Raw genomic sequence first — 25,007 nt, forward strand, 5'->3', positions numbered from 1 at the left:
TTAGCCAGACGCAGCAAGAATGCATTTTGTCCAAGCTATTATGTAAACGCTCGAGGATGGGCTGAATGATGATATAAGGATGTTCGTTGGCATTCTCGAAATACGAGAGTTCGTAGTACTTGTTGAGCGAGCTTGTAAAGTCAAGAGCTTAGAAAGGAGAAACAAAAGTTGATGTGGGAACCGGAGAATTCGAAAAGGTCCTCGGGAAAGTCTCTTCAACAGCATCGAAGAGATTTGAGATGATGTGAGCCGGTCTAGAGGCGCTTGGGCTTTTCTAGATGAGGACGCGATCGACCCACTGTGACCACACGAGTCACTTGATCGCCGATGGTGGAAATGATCGCCGAGAGAGGGCGAGTGTGCGCATTGTGGCAAATGGCATTCGGGGAGCTGTTGGTTCCGTGATCGCTCTGCTATAAGTGTGGATCGGCCAACCACCTTATGAAGGATTGCCCGAGGTTGCTTGAACAAAATGTAAGTCAGTGGAAACCGGGTGCTACCATCGCCGAGGTAGGCCACCTAGAAATGTGGGCAATGTTAGTGGCGGTCGAGAGGATCTAGAGATGCTACCATCGGATCCGAGGCTCGTGCTCTGCTAGGACTTATGCCATACGCGCCTTGAGGATCTTTGCCTCACCGGATGTCATTACCGGTACTTTCACTCTTTTCAATACTAATGTGATTGCTTTGATTGACCTGGTTCTACTCATTCTTATATATGTGAAACCTTAGCATCCATAAGACTTTGCCTATTGAGTCTCACCGAGTTTGTAATTTGGGTGTCAAACCCTTGGGTCATTACGTGCTTGTCAACAAAGTGTGCAAGAAAAGTCCCCTAGTGTTCCGAGGTTCTTGTTTTCCGCGGACTTGATGCTTTTGCCGTTCGATGAATTGACGTTATTCTTGGTTTGGATTGGTTGACCATGCACGATGCGGTTGTAAATTGCAAAAGCAAGACTATCGATTTGAGGGCGAATAACGAGATAATTCGGGTTGAGTCTACGGACTTAAAGGGTTACCAATGTAATATCGCAATGTTGGCCCGAAATATGTAAGAAAAGGTGCGAAGCATACCTTGCGTATGTGCTCGATGACAAGGAATCGAAAAGAAACCCGAATCGATGCGATGGTTTGTGAATACCGGATGTTTTCCTCGAAGAATTGCGGGTTTACCACCGTTCGGAAATAGAATTTGGCATCGAATTGGTACCGTACCACTCTAATTTTGATAGCTCCGTATCGTATGGCACCAACGGAATTAAAGGAGTTGAAAGCTCAGTTGCAAGAATTAGTGGATAGAGGTTTTGCTCGCTCGAGTTTTTCGCCTTGGGGTGCGTCAGTGTTGTTTGTGAAAAAGAAGGATGGAACCATGAGGCTGTGCATCGACTATCGTCGACAATAAAGCGGCGATAAAGAACAAATATCCGTTACCACGTATCGATGACTTGTTCGATCAACTGAAGGAGCCTCGGTGTTCTCGAAAATAGATTTGAGATCGGGCTATTATCAATTGCGAATTCGAGATTCGGACGTACCCAAGACGCCTTGAGCGAGATATGGTCACTATGAGTTCCTAGTGATGCCGTTTGGGCTTACTAATGCCCTGCGGTATTTATGGATTTAATGAATCAGATCTTGAGACCATATTTGGATCGATTAAGTAGTCGTGTTCATTGATGACATCTTGGTCTATTCAAGAAATGAGACCGAACATCTTTGAACACCGAGGTTAGTCTTGCAAATTTTACGGGATAAGCAATTATATGCTAAGTTCACAAGTGTGAGTTACGGTTAAGAGAGGTTAGCTTCTTGGGTCATGTGGTATCAGCGCGGTATTCGAGTGGGCCGAATAAAATTTCAGCCATACTTAATTGGAAGCCTCGAGAAATATTACCGAGGTTCGGAGCTTTTTGGGGCTTGCTTATTATTACCAACGATTTGTAAAGGTTTCTCAACGATAGCCACGCGATGACGGCTACTCCAAAAGGATGTTAAGTTCGAATGGACGGAGAAATGTCGAAAAGTTTCGATCAACTAAAACTTATTTGATGAAGCCCCAATTCTAGTGCAAACCAAATCGGCAAAGAGTTTGTCATCTATAGTGACGCCTCCTACTTGGGTTAGGTTGCGTATTGATGCAAGAAGGTCGAGTTGTGGCCTATCGTCAAGGCAATTAAAGCCACACGAGAAAAATTATCCGACCCATGATCTCGAATTGGTCGCCATCGTATTCGCCTTGAAGATTTGGCGACATTACTTATTTGGTGAGAGGTGCCATGTGTACTCGGATCACAAAAGTCTCAAATATTTGATGACCCAAAGAGACTTAAATCGCAATAAAGACGTTGGCTCGAGTGTTAAAGGATTATGAGTGGTCATTGACTATCACCCGAGAAAGGCGAATGTGGTTGCGGATGCCTTGAGTCGTAAATCATTATTTGCTTTACGACGATGAATGTGCACTTGTCCGCTTCGATCCGACAATGTGTTAGTAGCTGAATTGAAAGCCAAACCATTATTGATACATCAAATTTGTGAAGCTCGGAAGGTCGACGATGAGTTGGTTGCAAAACGGGTCGAGTGTGTTCGAACAAGGAATCGGAGTTTCAGATCGATGATGATGATTGTTTGAGGTTCGAAGTCGTCTGTGTGTTCCAAGGAATTGAACTTATTTCGATAATTACGAGCGAAGCCCATTGTAGCGAATAGCAATCCACCCGGAGTACGAAGATGTACAACGATTTGAAACGTCGGTTTTGGTGGCATGGTATGAAACGAGACATCTCCGACTTTGTTTGAGATGTTTAATATGTCAACAAGTGAAAGCAAAACATCAAGTGCCTTGAGATTACTTGATCGATCACGATACCCGAGTGGAAATGGGATCGAGTCACAATGGACTTTGTGTCCGACCGCCATTGTCGACAAGTAAGAAGGATGCGATTTGGGTTGTTGTTGATAGATTGACTAAGTCAGCTCACTTTATCCCTGTGCGTACGGATTTTTCATTGGATAAACTAGCTGAATTGTACGTTTCTCATATTGTGAGATTACACGGGGTACCGATTTCTATTGTGTCAGATAGAGATCCGAGGTTCACCTCGCGATTTTGGAAGAAATTGCAAGAAGCTTTGGGTGCCAAGTTGCATTTCAGCACCGCCTTTCACCCCCAAACCGATGGTCAATCCGGCGGATAATTCGAGATACTTGAGGATATGTTGAGATGTTGCATCCTCGAGTTCGATGGTTCATGGGAGCAGTACCTACCTTTGATTGAATTCGCCACAATAATAGTTTTCAATCAAGTATTAAGATGGCGCCTTACGAGGCTTTGTGCGAGCGTAAATGCCGTACACCATTATTTTGGACCGAGCTCGGTGAAAACAAAATTTTCGGAGTGGATTTGATTAAAGATCTGAACAGAAAGTAAAAGTAATCCGTGAAAGTCGAAAATAGCCTCCGATCGTCGAAGTCGTGACGCGGATTTGAAGCGAAAGGACATTGAGTATCGGTGGGAGATAAAGTGTTTCTTAAAGTTTCGCCGTGGAAAAAGATACTCGATTCGGTAGTAAGGGCAAGTTGAGCCAAGATTCATTGGGCCGTCTGAAATCTCCGAACGAGTTGGCCCGATTGCATATCGTTTGATTTTGCCCCTGAACTCGAAAAGATTCTAGCGTCTTCCATGTTTCAATGCTTGACGCTATAGATCTGATCCATCACACGTGATTGATCCATCGAAGTTGAAATTCAAGCCAATATGAGTTATGAGGAAGAACCGATTCGTATCACGCACGTGAAGTGAAAGAGTTATAAACAAGCGGGTTCCGCTAGTGAAAGTGTTATGGCTCAAACACGGGATAGAAGAAGCTACTTGGGAAACCGAGAACTCTATGAAAGAGCGATACCCAACCCTATTTACGGTAAGATTTTCGGGGACGAAAATTTCTTAAGTGGGGGAGAGTTGTGACAGCCAAAATTGACCCTAGTCGGGATGTGGTTTCGGGACCACAAAACCGAGGCATAAAAATAATTTAAAATTTATTTTGATGCCTATAATATGTGTGTGCTCATGTGTGACATTTTTGATGATTGATTTAGTGTTATAAAGGTGAATTTCACTAGAAGGGACTTAGTAGTGAACTTTGAAAGTACGATAGGAAAATGTGTGATGACTAATTAAAGCATGCATGCAAAACTATGGAATTTCCCCAAAACAAGCTAGTGGCCGGCCATGACATGGTTTATGGGCAAAGAAAACATGTTGAAACATGTTTTGTTAATGCATGATGAATTAAATGATAAAATAATTAATGATGTTGGATGAGAAACAAAAAATCAAAAAATAGCTCATCCTTTCCCCATAGCCGTGCAAGAGAAAGAAAAACAAGAAAAAATTGTTCATCCTTGTTCTTTCCTTTTGGCCGAAAATACTAAGGAGGAGATAGGATTTTTGCTTCATGCTTGGTTTAGAAGAGATCTAGAAGGAGATTTGGCTAAATTTGCATCAAGATTAAGGTATGTATGAGGTTGTGTTAGGAGTTTCATGCATGTTTTGGTTGCTAACTTGATGTGCATGTTAGCCATGGTTCAAATCCTTGTTATGCCATGGAAATGGCATTTGGCCAAAGTTGTTATTGTGTTAAAGCCATTGCATGCTAAATGTGAAGCTTGCTAATGATGCATGCAATGATGGATTGACTACTCTTGAAACTTCTTTGTACCAATTTTAAGTAAGACATTGAGTTTTTTTGTTTAACCATGATTGAAGTTGAAAGGGCATGATTGTGATGTATTCGGCCATGATGCATTCATGAGCATGGTTCATGCTTCTTGCATGTTAGTTAAAATTTGTGTTTTGGATGGCTATGGACACCTTGAAATTGACCTTGCACTTATATGTGTATATATGATTGCACATGATATTTTGATTATGAAGAAAGTGATGAATATGTTGTTTAAAGAAGAAGTTTGTTGAAGAATGTTGTGAAATTTGCATGTACATTCGGCCTAGTACACATATGATGTGAAAATCTTGCAATTTATTTTTGATTTTATGCAAGAATGACTAAGCATAATCGGCCACATGAGGGAATTATTGTGCATGCATTCGGTTAGAGGCAAGCTTAATGATGCCTATTCTTGACTTAGGTAATCGGCTACCTTGTTGTGAGCTAAGGCCGAATGTATGCGTAATTAAAGAAAATTGACTAAAGTGCTTAGTTATGTGATGTTGAATCAATGATATGTGTATTCGGCCAAGGCTATGGCGAGACTTTAATAAATTGAATTTGTTTGAATTAGCTCAAGAGCTTAGAGGGCCACAATTGGATAAGGGAAGGAAAAGTGATCGAATAGCCGTCAAAGCCGTTCGACAACATCCGAGGTAAGTCCTCAAGAAATGACCCTACTCGAATTATGTGAAATGAAAAATTGATGTGTAAAGACTATTTGTAACACCCCTTACCCGTTACCGTCGCCGGAACAGGATACAAGATATTACCAGAACATAATACATACCATTAAACATAATCGAATTATAAATATATCTTGAACAATATTAGCCAACTTTAATGGCTTGTACAAATTAGCTGGTCGAGTACTGTACCTAATATTTTAAACCTAGACAAATATAATACGTAACAAAATAATTAAGCCTACTATACATGCCATAATTCAAAACGTTTAGTTCAAATACCCTAAAGTAGGATAGTGCGGATAGATCTTCACGATCCTTAACTCCTGAGCAAGCCGGAGAACACTATAAGACCAAAGAGAGAAACAAAGTAAGCTTATAGCTTAGTAAGTAAGTATGTAAATACTAATTAAAAAAAAATATCTAACATGTTTACACAACAATTCAAGTACATCTACTTTAACTTCACTATTCATTCCACTTTGATTAAGCTGTCTCTGCTGCGTCATATTCACTAAATAAATCATAAATCGAGTTACCAAACTCGAAATTCAAATCCGTAAAATTTCCCTGAATCTAGACTCATAAAGCTTTTTGCTAATTTTTTCTATAATTTTGGTTCAGCCGATTAGTACAGTTTATTAGTTAAAGTTTCCCCTGTTACACAGCTCGACTGATCTGACCTCTGTTCACTACAAATTGAATTTCTCTCAGTACACAATTCAAACAACCCTGAAGTCTGTTTCATTTAAAATAGTCTCAATAAGGAATTTAGGCATGTAAACTATATTTCTTAATTTGCTTTGTACAATTTTAATGATTTTTCAAAGTTGGAACAGGGGATCACGTATTCATCCTGAGCAAGTCACATACAATTGTAAATATCTCAAAATATAGAATTCCTTTGCTTGCTCTGTTTCTTTTATATGAAAGTAGACTCATTAAACTTTAATTTCACATCTCATTCAACCTCTAATTATATTCCTCCTATTTTTGGTGATTTTCAAAATCACGTCACTGCTACCATCTAAAAACAGTTTTAATGCTAATTTCACTCTTTCACAAATTCTTTATGCTAACCTCATTTTTATCTTATATTTGTATATACCACAAATCATTTTCACCATATTTCATTCACCATAAGTATAGGTCCAAACCACAATGTCACCACAAAACCATCCCGTTGAACAATTCGGATCAATCCTCGATATTTAATGGTTTCAAACACACCCCACCATCATACTTCGTTTAGTTCGGCTCTCTTGTACACATGGTGAACACTTAGTACCACTCATGCGACCTAGCCGATTTGTCTCGTAGCTCTCTTGTCTACATGGTGTCCGTCACTTGGAATCACGCATGCGACCCAGCTACATTTATCTTTCACGTAGCTCTCTTGTCTACATGGTGTCCTTCATTTGGAATCACGCATGCGACCTAGCTACATTTATCTTTCACGTAGCTCTCTTGTCTACATGGGATACATCTCGTATCACACATGTGACCTAGCTACTACAGGTGTCTCGTAGCTTTCTTGTACACATGATGTGCACTCGGCATCATACATGTGACCTAGCTACGCTCCATCTATTTTATTCGATTTTTCGAATGTTCAACCGGATCTCTCTCTATTATTTATTTCCATTCTTCCAATAGTCGATTTATACTTCAACATCAGCTAGCATATACATATAATAGGCTGAAATATAAGAATGTACATGAAATTATTGTAATATTTACATACAAACTTACCTTGGTGCAAAATGTGAAAATTTTGCAATTTAATCCAAAACTTTTTCCTTCCCCCGTTCGAGATCAATTCCGCGTCTTTCTTGATCTATAATAACACATTTAGCTCATTTAATACTCATACTATTTATTTCAATCCAAAAATCACATCATGGAAAAATTACATTTTTCCCCTAACTTTACAAAATTACATTTTGCCCCTAGGCTCGGGAATTAATTTCAGCCCTTATTCTTATGTTTTATGATATGCTGAACATTTTCTCTTCTACAACCACATCAAATTCTCACTCTATCATATAGTTATGAACAATAGGTATTTTACTGATTATCTTGCTTTTACTCGTTTTCACTTAAAACCGAGTAGCACAAGTTATTTAACATAATTTAAAACCTCATATTCTATCATAAAACATCAAAATACACAAATTTCACCTATGGGTATTTTTCCAAATATGAACCCTAGGTTAAATTATTACTAGCATAAGCTTAATCGAGCTTACGGGATTCCAAAAACGTAAAGAACATTAAAAACGGGGCTTGGAATCACTTACTATGGAGCTTGAAAATTGAAGAAACCCTAGCTATGGAGAGAGGAGAATTCGCAGCAACTAAGGAGGATGATGACCAATTTTGTGTTATTTTTCCCATTTTATTTCATTTAATATCCAAATGACCAAAATGCCCTCCTTACTAAACTTTCAAAAATTCCTTCCATGTCCTAATTTTGTCCATGAACTTAAAATTGGTCAAATTGCTATTTAAGACCTCCTAATTAATATTCCAAAACAATTTCATACTAAAACTTACGGGATGCAAATTTTGCAACTTATTCGATTTAGTCCCTACTTTCAATTTAAGCACTTTAGGCATAGAATTTCATCACGAAATTTTCACACAATCATGCAATCATATCATAAACCCCAAAATAATTATAAAACAATTATTTCTATCTCGGATTTGTGGTCACGAAACCATTATTCCGATTAGGCCCTAATTCGGGTTGTCACAATTCTCCCCCTTTTGAGATTTTCGTCCCGAAAATCTTCTTTGTAAAGAGGTTTGGGTCTTGTTTCCTCATAGCTTCTTCAGGTTCCCACGTAGCCTCTTCTATCCCATGTCGTGCCACAATACTTTCACTAAAGCTATACTTTTATTTCTTAACTGTTTAACCTCTCGAGCCAAAATCTTTATTGGTTCCTCCTCATAGGTCATATCCGATCGAATCTCAATTTCATTGGAGAAATCACATGTGAAGGATCGAACGATAACGTCATAACATTGATACATGAAATACGTTATGAATTCTTTCTAACTCTGCGGTAAGGCCAACCGATATGCCATGGTCCAATTCTCTCAATAATCTCAGACGGCCCAATAAAACGCGGACTCAACTTGCCTTTTCGACTAAATCTCGAAATCTTTTTCCATGGTGACACCTTCAAGAACACTTTATCACCCACGAAATTCAATCTCTTTTCTTTTAAATCGCATATGACTTTTGTCGATCTGAAGCGACTTTCAAGCAATCCCAATTACTTTTATTTTCTCTTGGTTTCTTTAACTAGATCAACTCCATGAATCTGCTTTCTCACTAAGCTCGGTCCAATATAAAGGAGTCCGACACTTACGACCATACAAGGCTTCGTATGGTGCCATTTATATACTTGATTGATAACTGTTATTGTAGGCAAACTTAATCAAAGATAGATATTTCTCCCAACTACCTCCAATTTCTAAAACACAGCATCTAAGCATATCTTCAAGTACCTGGATTACTCTTTCTGTTTGACCATCTGTTTGTGGATGAAATGCGGTACTAAAGTTCAATTTTGTACCCAAAGCTTCTTGTAACTTTTTCCAAAATCTCGAGGTAAATCTTGGATCTCTATCTGATATTATAGACATAGGTACTCCGTGCAACTTCACAATTTCAGCAACATATAATTCGGCTAATTTATCAAGTGAGTAATCGGTACGTACTGGTATAAAGTGGGCTGATTTTGTTAATCTATCAACCACTACCCAAACAGCATCCTTCTTTTTAGGAGTTAAAGGCAAACCGGTTACAAAATCCATGGTAATCTTGTCCCATTTCCACTCGGGCACCATTCTTGGTTGAAGTAATCCGAAGGCACTTGATGTTCACTTTTACTTGTTGATGATCAAACACTTGGTTACAAATTGAAATGTCCTTTTCATACACCACCAATCTGACTTCTTTAAATCATTATACATTTTTGTGCTACCAGGATGAACTGATAAACAGCCATTGTGCGCCTCATGTAATATTTTCTGAATCAATTTATCGTTTTTCGGCACACATATCCTGTCTCGAAAAATCAAACAATCATCTGGTCCAACTCGAAAATCTGAGTCGTAACCTGATTCGCATTGAGTTCTCTTGATCCGCAACTCACTATCATTTTTTTGAGCATCACAAATTAACTGGAGAAATAACGGTTTAGCTCTCATTTCTGCTAAGATTGACCCATTATTAGACAATGCTAACCCCGTGTTCATGGCTCTCAAAGTAAAAAGAAATTTTCTGCTCAAGGCGTCAGCAACTACATTTGCTTTTCCTGGATGATAATCAATCACTAGATCATAATCCTTTAATAATTCAAGCCATCTTCGCTGTCGCAGATTCAGATCCTTTTGATTCATCAAGTACTGTAACACCCCGAACCCGAGACCGTCGCCGGAGTCGAACGCGAGGTGTTAACAGACTTCAACCCACTTATTGACAATTTTCAGACAAGCTGCCAATCTGAGTACTAGTCGCTCCAAAATTCATAACTTGAGTTTTACAACTCGAAAATCAGTTCCGTAAATTTTCCTGAAACTAGACTCATATGTCCATCTACATATTTTTTCTAGAATTTTGGTCGAGCCAATTAGTACAGTTTATTAGTTAAAGTCTCGCCTGTTGTAGGGATCGACTACACTGACCTTTGTGCGTTACGAATTGGATATCTCCTGTACAGGGCTTCAATACTAATGCCGTTTGTTTCTGTAGAAACTAGACTCAGAGAGGAATTTACACATATATGGAATGACTCCTAATTATCTCTGGTTAATTTACAATGATTTTCCAAAGTTGGAACAGGGATCCAGAAACCGTTCTGGCCCTATTCCACAAGAACTTTAAAATCTGTTAACTTATAACTCATATGACCATTTCGTTTCTTCCATATGAAAGTAGATTCATCAAGGTACACTTACATAATTTATTTGCTATTTAATACCATTCCTACTATTTTTAATGATTTTTCACATCCACGTCACTGCTGCTGTCAGCATCTGCCTTTAGTAGGCTTTACCTATTTCATACTTTCCATGATTCAATTGGCTCTTTTTACATACATAGCACAAAGTGTGATCATGATTAACCATTCAATGGCTAATCGTTTCAAAATAATTCCATACCTCATAAGGGTCAACATACAAACGATTATAGTTCTATGCTAAAACGATATAAGCCATTTTCATGGCTATCCAAGTTTACACAAACCGGAAGGTACATGACCTTCAACAAAGGATGGTCCTATACATGCCATTTCAAAGTTCAACCAAAATTTGTACCAAAATGGGGCTTCAATAGTGTGGATGACTTCATTGCTTTGATCCCGAATCCGATAGCTAACGAGCGAAACCTATAAAACAGAGAGCCAAAGCAACGGGGTAAGCATTTTAATGCTTAGTAAGTCTCAAGCAATGAAATCAGCTTTGACTAAGGTATTTTATTCACATGGCTAATTAAACCACTTTACTAATTCACATTCCCATACTCATACTTATTTCACATCACCGACCCTTAGGTTCATACACAAAAGAACAACTTAGCCCAAGGCCGGTAGCTCGTTTATCAACCTAGCGCATACTTACTTGTAAGAATTCAATTAGTACAAGCACATACAAACATACCTCATTGCTGGAATTTTCACAAGTGTATAAGCTGAAATTTTCACAGCAAGATTGCTCACTTCGAATCACATACTTTCGGATTTAACGGATATAGCGACTTCATACGATTGCCTTGGTCATAACCGGTTTGGTGACTTGCACAAAGGCCTTGGTCTTAGCCCGGATATATCAACTCATACGAATGCCTTGGTCTTAGCCGGATATATCAACTCATACGAATGCCTTGGTCTTAGCCGGATATATCAACTCGCACGAATGCCTTGGTCTTAGCCGGATATATTTCCAATGTTCACTTACACATATATCAATATTCAAGACACGTCCATAGTTCATTTTAGTTACTAAAGCTCTAACACAAAATATATATCAACCTTTACTATTTCGGCTCAATGGCCACACAAACAAGGAGCATAATTTTGATATAATTCAAGTAGGGTCATCACTCGAAGACTTACCTCGGATGTTGTCGGCGATTTAAACGACTATTCAACTACTTTTTCCTTCCCTTTATCGGATTTAGCTCCCTTTGCTCTTGAGCTAATTCACACAAATTTAACTTATTAAAATCTCATCATGATAGCTTATGGCGAATATGACAAGGAGTGTAAATGGTCATATGGCCATCCTTTAGCTCAAATACACAATGGTCATGCACATTTTACATCACAACAAGCAATTCAATACATTCAAACATCAACGTGAAGTTCAAAGTACTTGGCCCTTATATACATACATCCACATATTTAAGCTCAAGAATTTTAACATAACATCAAGTGCTCAAATTACTCATGTGGCCGATTACACATGGTCATAAATACACAAAATCAAAAATAATTTCAAGGTTTTTCACACTATACATGTACTAGGCGAATGTACATGCAAATTTCACAACATTCTTCAACAAATTTCTTCTTTAAACAAACATATTTATCACTTTCTTCATAATCAAAATATCATGTGCAAACATATATACACATATAGGTGCATGGCGAATCTCAAGGTGTTCATAACCCTCTAAAACACAAATTTTACCAATCAAGTAACAAGCATAAATCATGCTCATGAATGCATCATGGCCGAATACATCACAATCATACCCCATTGAACTTTGGTCATGGTTAAACAAAGAACTCAATGTCTTACTCAAGATTGCTACAAAGAAATTTCAAGAGTAGTCAATCCATCATTGCATGCATCATTAGCAAGCTTCACATTTAGCATGCAATGGCTTTAACACAATATCAACCTTGGCCAAATACCATTTTTCATGGCATAACAAGGATTTGAACCATGGCTAACATGCACATCAAGTTAGCAACCAAAACAAGCATGAATCTCATGACACAACCTCGTACATACCTTAATCTTGATGCAAGTTTAGCCAAATCTCCTTCTAGATCTCTTCTAAACAAAGAAAATGAAGCAAAATCTCTTCTTCCTCTTAGGAATTTCGGCCAAAGGAAGGAGGGAAAAGATGAACAATTTTTTGTTTTTTTCTTTCTTAGTCTTTGCTCAAAGAAAGGATGAATGACAACTTTTTTTTTTCTTTCTTTCTCTCTAGCTACTGGCACCAAGGGGGCATCCATGCTCATTTTTTTTTTCATTTCTTAATTCTTTCTACATAATGCACTAACTAAACATGTTGGAAACATGTCCCTTGCCCATAATCTAGACATGGTCGGCCACTCATTCAAAATAAATGGAGTATTTGACATGCAACTCCATTTATTTTGCTTCATTCCTTTATTAACCTCTTGAAATTAGCTACATATTTTTAAATCCTTTCACATGAGTCCTTTTCTTTCAATTCACAATCAAATTAACTAAATCAAAGAATTCAAAATTCACACACGAGCACACATATTATAGGCATCAAAATAAATTTTAAATTATTTTTATGCCTCGGTTTTAATAATACCGAAACCACATTCCGACTAGGGTCAATTTTGGGTGCATCACAACTCTCCCTACTTAAGAAATTTTCGTCCCGAAAATCTTACCGGTAAATAGGGTTGGGTATCGCTCTTTCATAGAGTTCTCGGTTTCCCAAGTAGCTTCTTCTATCCGTGTTTGAGCCATAACACTTTCACTAGCGGAACCGCTTGTTTCGCAACTCTTTCACTTCACGTGCGGGATACGAATCGGTTCTTCCTCATAACTCATATTGGCTTGAATTTCAACCTCGATGGACTAATCACGTGCGATGGATCGGATCTATAGCGTCGAAGCATCGAAACATGAAAGACATCGTGAATCTTTTCGAGTTCGGGGGCAAAATCGAGACGATATGCGATTGGACCGACTTCGCTCGGATATCTCATATGGCCCGATGAACCTCGGGCTCAACTTGCCCTTACTACCGAATCGAGTATCTTTTCCACGGCGAAACTTTAAGAAACACTTTATCTCCCACGATACTCAATGTCCTTTCGTTTCAAATCCGCATACGATTTACGGCGATCGGAGGCTATCTTGATTTTCACGGATTACTTTTACTTTCATTCAGCATCTTTAATCAAATCCACTCCAAAATTTTGTTCTCACCGAGCTCGGTCCAAAACAATGGTGTACGGCATTTACGCCCGTACAAAGCCTCGTAAGGCGCCATCTTAATACTTGATTGAAAACTATTGTTGTGGCGAATTCAATCAAAGGTAGGTACCGTTCCATGAACCACTTGAACTCGAGGATGCAACATCTTAACATATCCTCAAGTATCTGAATTATCGCTCGGATTGACCATCGGTTTGGGGGTGAAAGGCGGTGCTGAAATGCAACTTGGTGCCCAATGCTTCTTGTAATTTCTTCCAAAATCGCGAGGTAAACCTCGGATCTCTATCCGACACAATGTAATCGGTACCGTGTAATCTCACAATCGAGAAGCGTACAATTCAGCTAGTTTATCCAATGAAAAATCCATACGCATGAGGGATAAAGTGAGCCGACTTAGTCGATCTATCAATAATAACCCAAATTGCATCCTTCTTACTTGCGACAACGGCGGTCCGGACACAAAGTCCATTGTGACTCGATCCCATTTCCACTCGGGTATTGTGATCGGTGAAGTAACCTCAAGGCACTTGATGCTCGCTTTCACTTGTTGACATATTAAACATCTTGCAACAAAATCGGAGATGTCTCGTTTCATACCATGCCACCAAAACCGACGTTTCAACTCATTGTACATCTTCGTACTCCCGGGTGGATTGCCATTCGGCTACAATGAGCTTCGTTCGAATTATCGAAATAAGTTCAATTCTTTGGAACACACAAACGACTTCGAACCTCAAACAATCGTCATCATCAATTTGAAACTCCGATTCCTTGTTCGAACACACTCACCCGTTTTGCACGCAACTCCTCATCAACTTTACGAGCTTCACGAATTTGATGAGTCAACAATGGTTTGGCCTTTAATTGACTACTAACACATTGTCGGGTAGGATAGACAAGTGTACATTCATCGTCAGAAAAGCAAGCGGTGATTTCGGCTTAAGGCATCCGCAACCACATTAGCCTTTCCGGTGATAGTCAATGACCAGCTCATAATCCTTTAACATTTCGAGCCAACGTCTTTGTCGCAGATTTAAGTCTCTTTGAGTCATCAAATATTTGAGACTTTTGTGATCCGAATACACATGGCACTTCTCACCAAATAAGTAATGTCGCCATATCTTTAAAGCGAATCGATGGCGACCAATTCGAGATCATGGGTGGGATAATTTTTCTCATGTGGCTTTAATTGTCTCGGCGCATAGGCCACAACTCGACCTTCTTGCATCAATCGCAACCTAACCCAAGTAGGGAGGCGTCACTATAGATGACAAACTCTTTGCGATTCGGCCGATTACTAATCTTGGAGCTTAGTCAAATGAGTTTTCAATTGGTCAAAACTTTTCGACACTTTTCCGTCCATTCAAACTTGACATCTTTACGAAGCGGTTTACGTCATGGGTGTGGCTATCATCGAGAATCCTTTTACAAACCGTCGGTAGTAACCAAGTCCCAAAAAGCTCGAACCTCGGTAATATTTCTTGGAGGTTTCCGGTTAAGTATGGCTGAAATTTTGCTTGGGTCGACTCGAATACCGTCACGAGATACCACGTGACCCAAGAAGCTAACCTCTCTTAACCGAACTCACACTTGCTAAACTTAGCATATAACCGCTTATCCGTAAAATTTGCAACACTAATCTCGGTGCTCGCATGTTCGGTCTCATTTCTTGAATAGACCAAGATGTCGTCGATGAACACAACTACTGAACCGATCCAAATATGATCTGAAGATCCGATTCATCAAATCCATAAATACCGCGAGGGCATTAGTGAGCCCAAGCGGCATCACTAAGAACTTCGTAGTGACCATATCTCGATTACGAAGGCGGTTTTGGGTATGTCCGAATCTCGGATTCATGGCGATAATAGCCCGATCTCAAATCTATTTTGAGAACACCGAGGCTCCTTGAGTTGATCGAACAAATCATCGATCGTGGTAACGGATACTTGTTCTTTATTGTCACTTTATTAAGGCGGCGATAGTCGATGCACAACCTCATGGTTCCGTCCTTCTTTTCACAAACAACACCGGTGCACCCCAAGGTGAAAAACTTCGAGCGAGCAAAACCTCTATCCATCAACTCTTGCAACCGAGCTTTCAACTCCTTTAATTCGTTGGTGCCATACGATACGGAGCTATCGAAATCGGTGTGGTCCTGGTACAAGCTCAATGCCAAACTCTATCTCCGAGCAGTGGCAAACCCGGCAATTCTTGGGAAAAAGCGTCCGGGTATTCACAAACCACCAAGCATGATTTGGGTTCTATTCTAACTCCTTATCATCAAGTACATACGCAAGGTATGCTTCACACCTTTTCTTACATATTTACGGGCCAACATTGATGATATTACGGTGGCAACCCCTTCAAGTTCAGTAGACTCAACTCGGATCATCTCGTTGTTTAGCATCTCAAATCAATAGTCTTGCTTTTGCAATTCACAACCGCATCATGCACGGTCAACCAATCCAACCCAAGAATAACATCAAATTCATCGAGCGGCAAAAGCATCAAGTCCGCGGGAAAGCAGGTACCTCGAATTACTAGGGGCATTTCTTACACACTCGTCGACCAGCACATAACGACCCAAAGGATTTGACACCGAATTACGAACTCGATAGACTCAATAGATAAAGTCTTCTTGGATGCTAATGTTTCGCATATATAAGAATGAGTAGAACCGAGGTCAATCAAAGCAATCACATTAGTATCAAAGAGAGTGAAAGTACCGTAATAACATCTGGCGAGGAGGCATCCTCGCAGCAGCATATAGCATAAGTCCTAGCTGGGCGCGAGCCTCGGATCTGGTCGCACATCTCTAGATCCTCTCGACCACCACTAGCCTTGCCCGTATTTCCGGATGGTCTACCTCGGCGGTGGTAGTACCGGTTTCCCACTCCGATCTACATTCATTCGAGACAACCTCGGGCAATCTTTAATGAAGTGGTCAACTGATCCACACTTATAACAGAGGCGGTCACGGAATCTACACTTCAAAATGCCATTTGCCACAATCGGCACTCCGTCCTCTCTCGTCGATCATTCCCACTCTGGCGATCGAAGTGATTCGTAATAGTCACAGGGGGTCGATCGCGATCTCGTCTAGAAAAGCCCGAAGTGTCTCTAGATCGGCCTAAGCCATCTCTAAGTTTCTTTGATGATGTTGGAAGGGCTTCCCGAATACCTCTTCTGAAACTCCCTTGCTCCGCTTCCGCTTTCCTTTTCTCCATACTAAGCTCCTCGGCTTTGCACGCTCGCTCGACGAGAGTCACAAACTCTCGGTTTCCAAAATGCCAACATACAGCTTTATCTCATCATTCATCCATCTTGAGCGTTTACATCACGACTTACGAAGAAATGCATTCTCGCGTCTGGCTAAGCCTCACGAATTTTCGTTCATAGTCGATGTAGACATGGAACCTTGTTTAAGTTCGAGAAATTCCTTTCGTTTTTGGTCCATAAATCTCGACTGATATACTTTTTCCGAAATTGGTTTGAAAGAACTCCCAAGTTACTTGTTCGCGGGCACAACAGTCGAGTACTCCACCAATAGTAAGCGAATCACGTAGCAAGGAGATGGTACACTTTAGGCATTCATCGGTGTACAAGATAGCTCATCGAGTACCGGATCGTGTTGTCCAACCAAAATTGACTTGCTCGGCATCATCACTATCCGTAGCTTTAAATTCAGTAGCCCCATGTTTTCGGATTCTATCAACTGGGGCTTATTCGACCTGATTTGGTCAATTACTGGGGGCATTGTAGGTGCGGGGTGTGTTTGTTGGGAATGGAGGTTGTGGAACAGTAGTATTAGTTCGAATGTATTGGTTGAACCAATCATTCATCACGCTATAAAAGGCTTGTCTAGCCTCGTCATTCGGATTGCTAGCAACAGGTTGAGAGTCCGCCTGTCCCTTGTCTTGAGGGGCAGCAGCGCCACACTCTCCACATCATCAGCTATCGCTCGGTTGGGATCGGGATCCATTACTATAAATAAACACAAGTTCAAACGTCAGAAATCACCACACTATCATATAATCACATAAAATGGCATGTATAGCTAGACCCAAACGCATTACGGTAGTCCTAGAATCGACTAAACCGTAGCTCTGATACCAATAAAATTGTAACACCCGAACCCGAGACCGTCACGAGTCGAACGCGAGGTGTTAACAGAACTTCAACCCACTTATTGACAATTTTCAGACAAGCTGCCAATCTGAGTACTAGTCGCTCCAAAATTCATAACTTGAGTTTTACAACTCGAAAATCAGTTCCGTAAATTTTCCTGAAACTAGACTCATATGTCCATCTACATATTTTTTCTAGAATTTTGGTCGAGCCAATTAGTACAGTTTATTAGTTAAAGTCTCGCCTGTTGTAGGGATCGACTACACTGACCTTTGTGCGTTACGAATTGGATATCTCCTGTACAGGGCTTCAATACTAATGCCGTTTGTTTCTGTAGAAACTAGACTCAGAGAGGAATTTACACATATATGGAATGACTCCTAATTATCTCTGGTTAATTTACAATGATTTTCCAAAGTTGGAACAGGGGATCCAGAAACCGTTCTGGCCCTATTCCACAAGAACTTTAAAATCTGTTAACTTATAACTCATATGACCATTTCGTTTCTTCCATATGAAAGTAGATTCATCAAGGTACACTTACATAATTTATTTGCTATTTAATACCATTCCTACTATTTTTAATGATTTTCACATCCACGTCACTGCTGCTGTCAGCATCTGCCTTTAGTAGGCTTTACCTATTTCATACTTTCCATGATTCAATTGGCTCTTTTTACATACATAGCACAAAGTGTGATCATGATTAACCATTCAATGGCTAATCGTTTCAAAATAATTCCATACCTCATAAGGGTCAACATACAAACGATTATAGTTCTATGCTAAAACGATATAAGCCATTTTCGCATGGCTATCCAAGTTTACACAAACCGGAAGGTACATGACCTTCAACAAAGGATGGTCCTATACATGCCATTTCAAAGTTCAACCAAAATTTGTACCAAAATGGGGCTTCAATAGTGTGGATGACTTGATTGCTTTGATCCCGAATCCGATAGCTAACGAGCGAAACCTATAAAACAGAGAGCCAAAGCAACGGGGTAAGCATTTTAATGCTTAGTAAGTCTCAAGCAATGAAATCAGCTTTGACTAAGGTATTTTATTCACATGGCTAATTAAACCACTTTACTAATTCACATTCCCATACTCATACTTATTTCACATCACCGACCCTTAGGTTCATACACAAAAGAACAACTTAGCCCAAGGCCGGTAGCTCGTTTATCAACCTAGCGCATACTTACTTGTAAGAATTCAATTAGTACAAGCACATACAAACATACCTCATTGCTGGAATTTTCACAAGTGTATAAGCTGAAATTTTCACAGCAAGATTGCTCACTTCGAATCACATACTTTCGGATTTAACCGGATATAGCGACTCATACGATTGCCTTGGTCATAACCGGTTGGTGACTTGCACAAAGGCCTTGGTCTTAGCCGGATATATCAACTTCGCACGAATGCCTTGGTCTTAGCCCGGATATATCAACTCGCACGAATGCCTTGGTCTTAGCCGGATATATCAACTCATACGAATGCCTTGGTCTTAGCCGGATATATTTCCAATGTTCACTTACACATATATCAATATTCAAGACACGTCCATAGTTCATTTTCGTTACTAAAGCTCTAACACAAAATATATATCAACCTTTACTATTTCGGCTCAATGGCCACACAAACAAGGAGCATAATTTTGATATAATTCAAGTAGGGTCATCACTCGAAGACTTACCTCGGATGTTGTCGGCGATTTAAATGACTATTCAACTACTTTTTCCTTCCTTTATCGGATTTAGCTCCCTTTGCTCTTGAGCTAATTCACACAAATTTAACTTATTAAAATCTCATCATGATAGCTTATGGCGAATATGACAAGGAGTGTAAATGGTCATATGGCCATCCTTTAGCTCAAATACACAATGGTCATGCACATTTTACATCACAACAAGCAATTCAATACATTCAAACATCAACGTGAAGTTCAAAGTACTTGGCCCTTATATACATACATCCACATATTTAAGCTCAAGAATTTTAACATAACATCAAGTGCTCAAATTACTCATGTGGCCGATTACACATGGTCATAAATACACAAAATCAAAAATAATTTCAAGGTTTTTCACACTATACATGTACTAGGCGAATGTACATGCAAATTTCTAACATTCTTCAACAAATTTCTTCTTTAAACAAACATATTTATCACTTTCTTCATAATCAAAATATCATGTGCAAACATATATACACATATAGGTGCATGGCGAATCTCAAGGTGTTCATAACCCTCTAAAACACAAATTTTACCAATCAAGTAACAAGCATAAATCATGCTCATGAATGCATCATGGCGAATACATCACAATCATACCCCATTGAACTTTGGTCATGGTTAAACAAAGAACTCAATGTCTTACTCAAGATTGCTACAAAGAAATTTCAAGAGTAGTCAATCCATCATTGCATGCATCATTAGCAAGCTTCACATTTAGCATGCAATGGCTTTAACACAATATCAACCTTGGCCAAATACCATTTTTCATGGCATAACAAGGATTTGAACCATGGCTAACATGCACATCAAGTTAGCAACCAAAACAAGCATGAATCTCATGACACAACCTCGTACATACCTTAATCTTGATGCAAGTTTAGCCAAATCTCCTTCTAGATCTCTTCTAAACAAAGAAAATGAAGCAAAAATCTCTTCTTCCTCTTAGGAATTTCGGCCAAAGGAAGGAGGGGAAAAGATGAACAATTTTTTTGTTTTTTTCTTTCTTAGTCTTTGCTCAAAGAAAGGATGAATGACAACTTTTTTTTTTCTTTCTTTCTCTCTAGCTACGGCACCATGGGGGGGCATCCATGCTCATTTTTTTTTTCATTTCTTAATTCTTTCTACATAATGCACTAACTAAACATGTTGGAAACATGTCCCCTTGCCCATAATCTAGACATGGCCGGCCACTCATTCAAAATAAATGGAGTATTTGACATGCAACTCCATTTATTTTGCTTCATTCCTTTATTAACCTCTTGAAATTAGCTACATATTTTTAAATCCTTTCACATGAGTCCTTTTTCTTTCAATTCACAATCAAATTAACTAAATCAAAGAATTCAAAATTCACACACGAGCACACACATATTATAGGCATCAAAATAAATTTTAAATTATTTTTATGCCTCGGTTTTGTGGTACCGAAACCACATTCCGACTAGGGTCAATTTTGGGCTGTCACAAGTACTTCAAACTTTTGTGATCAGTAAAAATTCGGCATTTTTCACCGTACAAATAATGTCGCCAAATCTTCAAGGCAAAAACAACAATGCCGAGTTCCAAATCATGTGTAGGATAGTTCTTCTCATGCGGTTTTAACTGTCTCAAGCATAAGCTACCACTTTACCCTCTTGCATCAACACACATCCAAGGCACATCAATGATGCATCACTATAAATTACTGAACTCCTTTCCGACTTCGGGCTGTACTAAAATTGGTGCTTGATCAATCGTGCTTTCAATTTTTCAAAACTTTGTTGACATTTATCAGTCCATTCAAATTTAACATTCTTTTGCAACAACTTAGTCATAGGAGAGGCAATCATCGAAAATCCTTCAACAAAACGTCTATAATACCCGCTAAGCCTAAAAGCTTCTAACCTCGGATACATTCTTGGCGGTTTCAATCGACGATCGCAGAAATCTTACTTGGATCCACCGAATACCATCACCGAGACTATATGCCCCAAAATCCGACTTCACGAAGCGAACTCACTTTTACTAAACTTGGCAAACAGTTTCTTTTCTCTCAAGATTTGCAATATAGTTCTCAAGTGTTCGGCATGTTCGGACTCATCTCGAGAATAATTTAAAATGTCATCTATAAACACTACTACAAACTTATCCAAATATGGCGGAAGATCCGATTCATTAAGTCCATAAATATAGTGGAGCATTTGTTAAGCGAAAGGCATCACAAGAAACTCATAATGTCCATACCTTGTCCTAAAGGCGGTTTTACATCTCGACTCCTTAACTCTCAATTTGGTAGTAACCGGACCTCAAATCAATCTTTGAAAACACTTGTGGCCCCCTTTAACGATCGAATAAATCATCAATCCTCGGCAATGGGTACTTGTTCTTTATAGTCACCTTATTAAGTCGACGGTAATCAATGCAAAGTCTCATTGAACCATCCTTCTTCTTCTGAATAATACAGAGCACCCAGGGAGAAACTTCGGTCTCACAAATCCCTTGTCATTAACTCCTGCAATCGAGCCTTCAATTCTTTTAATTCAATGAGCCATTCTATATGGAGCAATCGAGATCGGTGCGATGCGGCAACAAATCAATAGCAAAATCTATCTCTCTATTCGGAGGCAACCTGGGCAATTCCTCGGAAATACATCCGAAACTCACGGACTATCGGACGATTCAAATTTCGGTTAGGGCAACTCAATATTCATTACATAAGCGGATAAGCTTCACACCCTTTTCTCATGTATTTACGTGCGGACATGTGCGAAATCACCATAGGCAATTTATTTGATTCATCTGTTTCAACCCACAGAATTTCTCCATTTTCACATTTCAATTCTTGCAAACCTTGTCAACTAGCACATATTGGCCTAAGGGGTTCGACACTTTAATCGTAAACTCAGTAAATTCAACAGGCAACTTTTTATTAGATACTAAATTCATGCAAATATAGGAATGAGTGGACCGGGATCAATCAATGCAATAACAATAGTATCATAGAGAAAATGTACCAGATAATAACATCGGAGATGATGCATCTTCTCGACACGTATAGCATAAGCTCTAGCAGGTGCTCTAGCTTCGATCTTGCCGTTAAATCTTTCATCACAGTTTTACTACTAGTCCCACCTCCAAAGTGGTCTACCTCTACTAGCGGTGGTATTCATCTAGCACTCAAAATCTTTCTTCTTTAACTTTCTCCGGACAATCTCTAATAAAATGCTCATGAGAACCTTTTGAAACAAGCTCGCTCGGTCCCCAACACTCACCATAATGTTGCTCGCCACATTCTTTGACACTCGGGCTTTCTAGGTCGCACATTACCCACACTTGCCACCGAAGTAGCTTGAGCTTTAGACCCCGAATATGCTCTACCACGATCTCTGTGTGAATCCCCAATTGAAACTGTCATTCGAGGGTTTGTCTCTTTGGACCTCTTTGGTTGAGATTGAAATGGCTTGCTTATCTGTCTTTTTCTGACATCTCGGGCCTCAATAGCAGCTTTTCTTCTTTCTTTGTTCAATTCTTCGGCTTTAAGAGCTCGATCAACCAATACTACAAATTCTTTCAACTCCAAAATTCCTACAAGCACTTTAATGTCCTCATTCAGCCCATCTTCAAATCTTCTACACATAATGGCCTCGGTGGACACACATTCCTGGGCATACTTGCTGAGTCTTACAAATTCGCGTTCATACTCTGCTACAGACATTTTCCCCTGCTTCAATTCAAGGAACTCCTTCCGTTTTTGATCAATGAATCGCTGACTTATATATTTCTTTCTAAATTCTTCTGGAAGAAATCCCAAGTAACTTTTCTTTTGGCACCACTGCAACCAAAGTCTTCCACCGGTGGTAGTCGAATCTCTCAAAAGTGATACAGCACACTTTAAGCATTCCTCGGGTGTACATGAGAGCTCATCAAATACACGGGTAGAATTTTCAAGCCAAAATTCCGCTTTCTCAAGATCATCATCGATCTTTGCTCTAAACTCTTCAGCCCCTTGTTTTCGAATCTTGTCAACCGGAGGCTTGTTCATTCTTACCAAATCTATACCTTGAGCAGCTACAGGAATCATCTGAGGTATAGGAGGGGGTGGAGGAGGTTGAGCATTTGGATTTGCTCGAATAAATTCAGTATACCAATTGTTCATCATTTGGAGAAAGGCATCCCAGCCTCATCTCCTTGTCTCAATGTCTCGGTCTACTTTCCACAGTAGCGGTCCCTTGTGCGGAGCCATGCATTACTAACACCATCATCACCGCAGTTCCTTGGGATCCATTACTATATTAAAACAAAACACAGTTTAGAATAATCAGGAGTCACCACACTATCACAATATTTTTATGGCATGTATAGCTAGACTTTTACACACACTTTATTAGTCCGAGAACCGACTAAACCATAGCTCTGATACCACTAAATGTAACACCCCTTACCGTTACGTCATAGGAGCAGATACAAGGTATTACGAACATAATACATACCATTAAACATAATCGAATTATAAATATATCTTGAACAATATTAGCCAACTTTAATGGCTTGTACAAATTAGTTGGTCGAGTCTCGTAACTAATATTTTAAACCTAGACAAATATAATACGTAACAAAATAATTAAGCCTACTATACATGCCATAATTCAAAACGTTTAGTTCAAATACCCTAAAGTAGGATAGTGCGGATAGATCTTCACGATCCTTAACTCTGAGCAAGCGGAGAACACTATAAGACCAAAGAGAGAAACAAAGTAAGCTTATAGCTTAGTAAGTAAGTATGTAAATACTAATTAAAAAAATATCTAACATGTTTACACAACAATTCAAGTACATCTACTTTAACTTCACTATTCATTCCACTTTGATTAAGCTGTCTCTGCTGCGTCATATTCACTAAATAAATCATAACTCGAGTTACCAAACTCGAAATTCAAATCCGTAAAATTTCCCTGAATCTAGACTCATAAAGCTTTTTGCTAATTTTTTCTATAATTTTGGTTCAGCCGATTAGTACAGTTTATTAGTTAAAGTTTCCCTGTTACACAGCTCGACTGATCTGACCTCTGTTCACTACAAATTGAATTTCTCTCAGTACACAATTCAAACAACCCTGAAGTCTGTTTCATTTAAAAATAGTCTCAATAAGGAATTTAGGCATGTAAACTATATTTCTTAATTTGCTTTGTACAATTTTAATGATTTTTCAAAGTTGGAACAGGGGATCACGTATTCATCCTGAGCAAGTCACATACAATTGTAAATATCTCAAAATATAGAATTCCTTTGCTTGCTCTGTTTCTTTTATATGAAAATAGACTCATTAAACTTTAATTTCACATCTCATTCAACCTCTAATTATATTCCTCCTATTTTGGTGATTTTCAAAATCACGTCACTGCTACCATCTAAAAACAGTTTTAATGCTAATTTCACTCTTTCACAAATTCTTTATGCTAACCTCATTTTATCTTATATTTGTATATACCACAAATCATTTTCACCATATTTCAT

Source organism: Gossypium arboreum, chromosome 2 (assembly GCF_025698485.1).
Source record: "Gossypium arboreum isolate Shixiya-1 chromosome 2, ASM2569848v2, whole genome shotgun sequence".
In the NCBI taxonomy this organism is placed as follows: Eukaryota; Viridiplantae; Streptophyta; class Magnoliopsida; order Malvales; family Malvaceae; genus Gossypium; species Gossypium arboreum.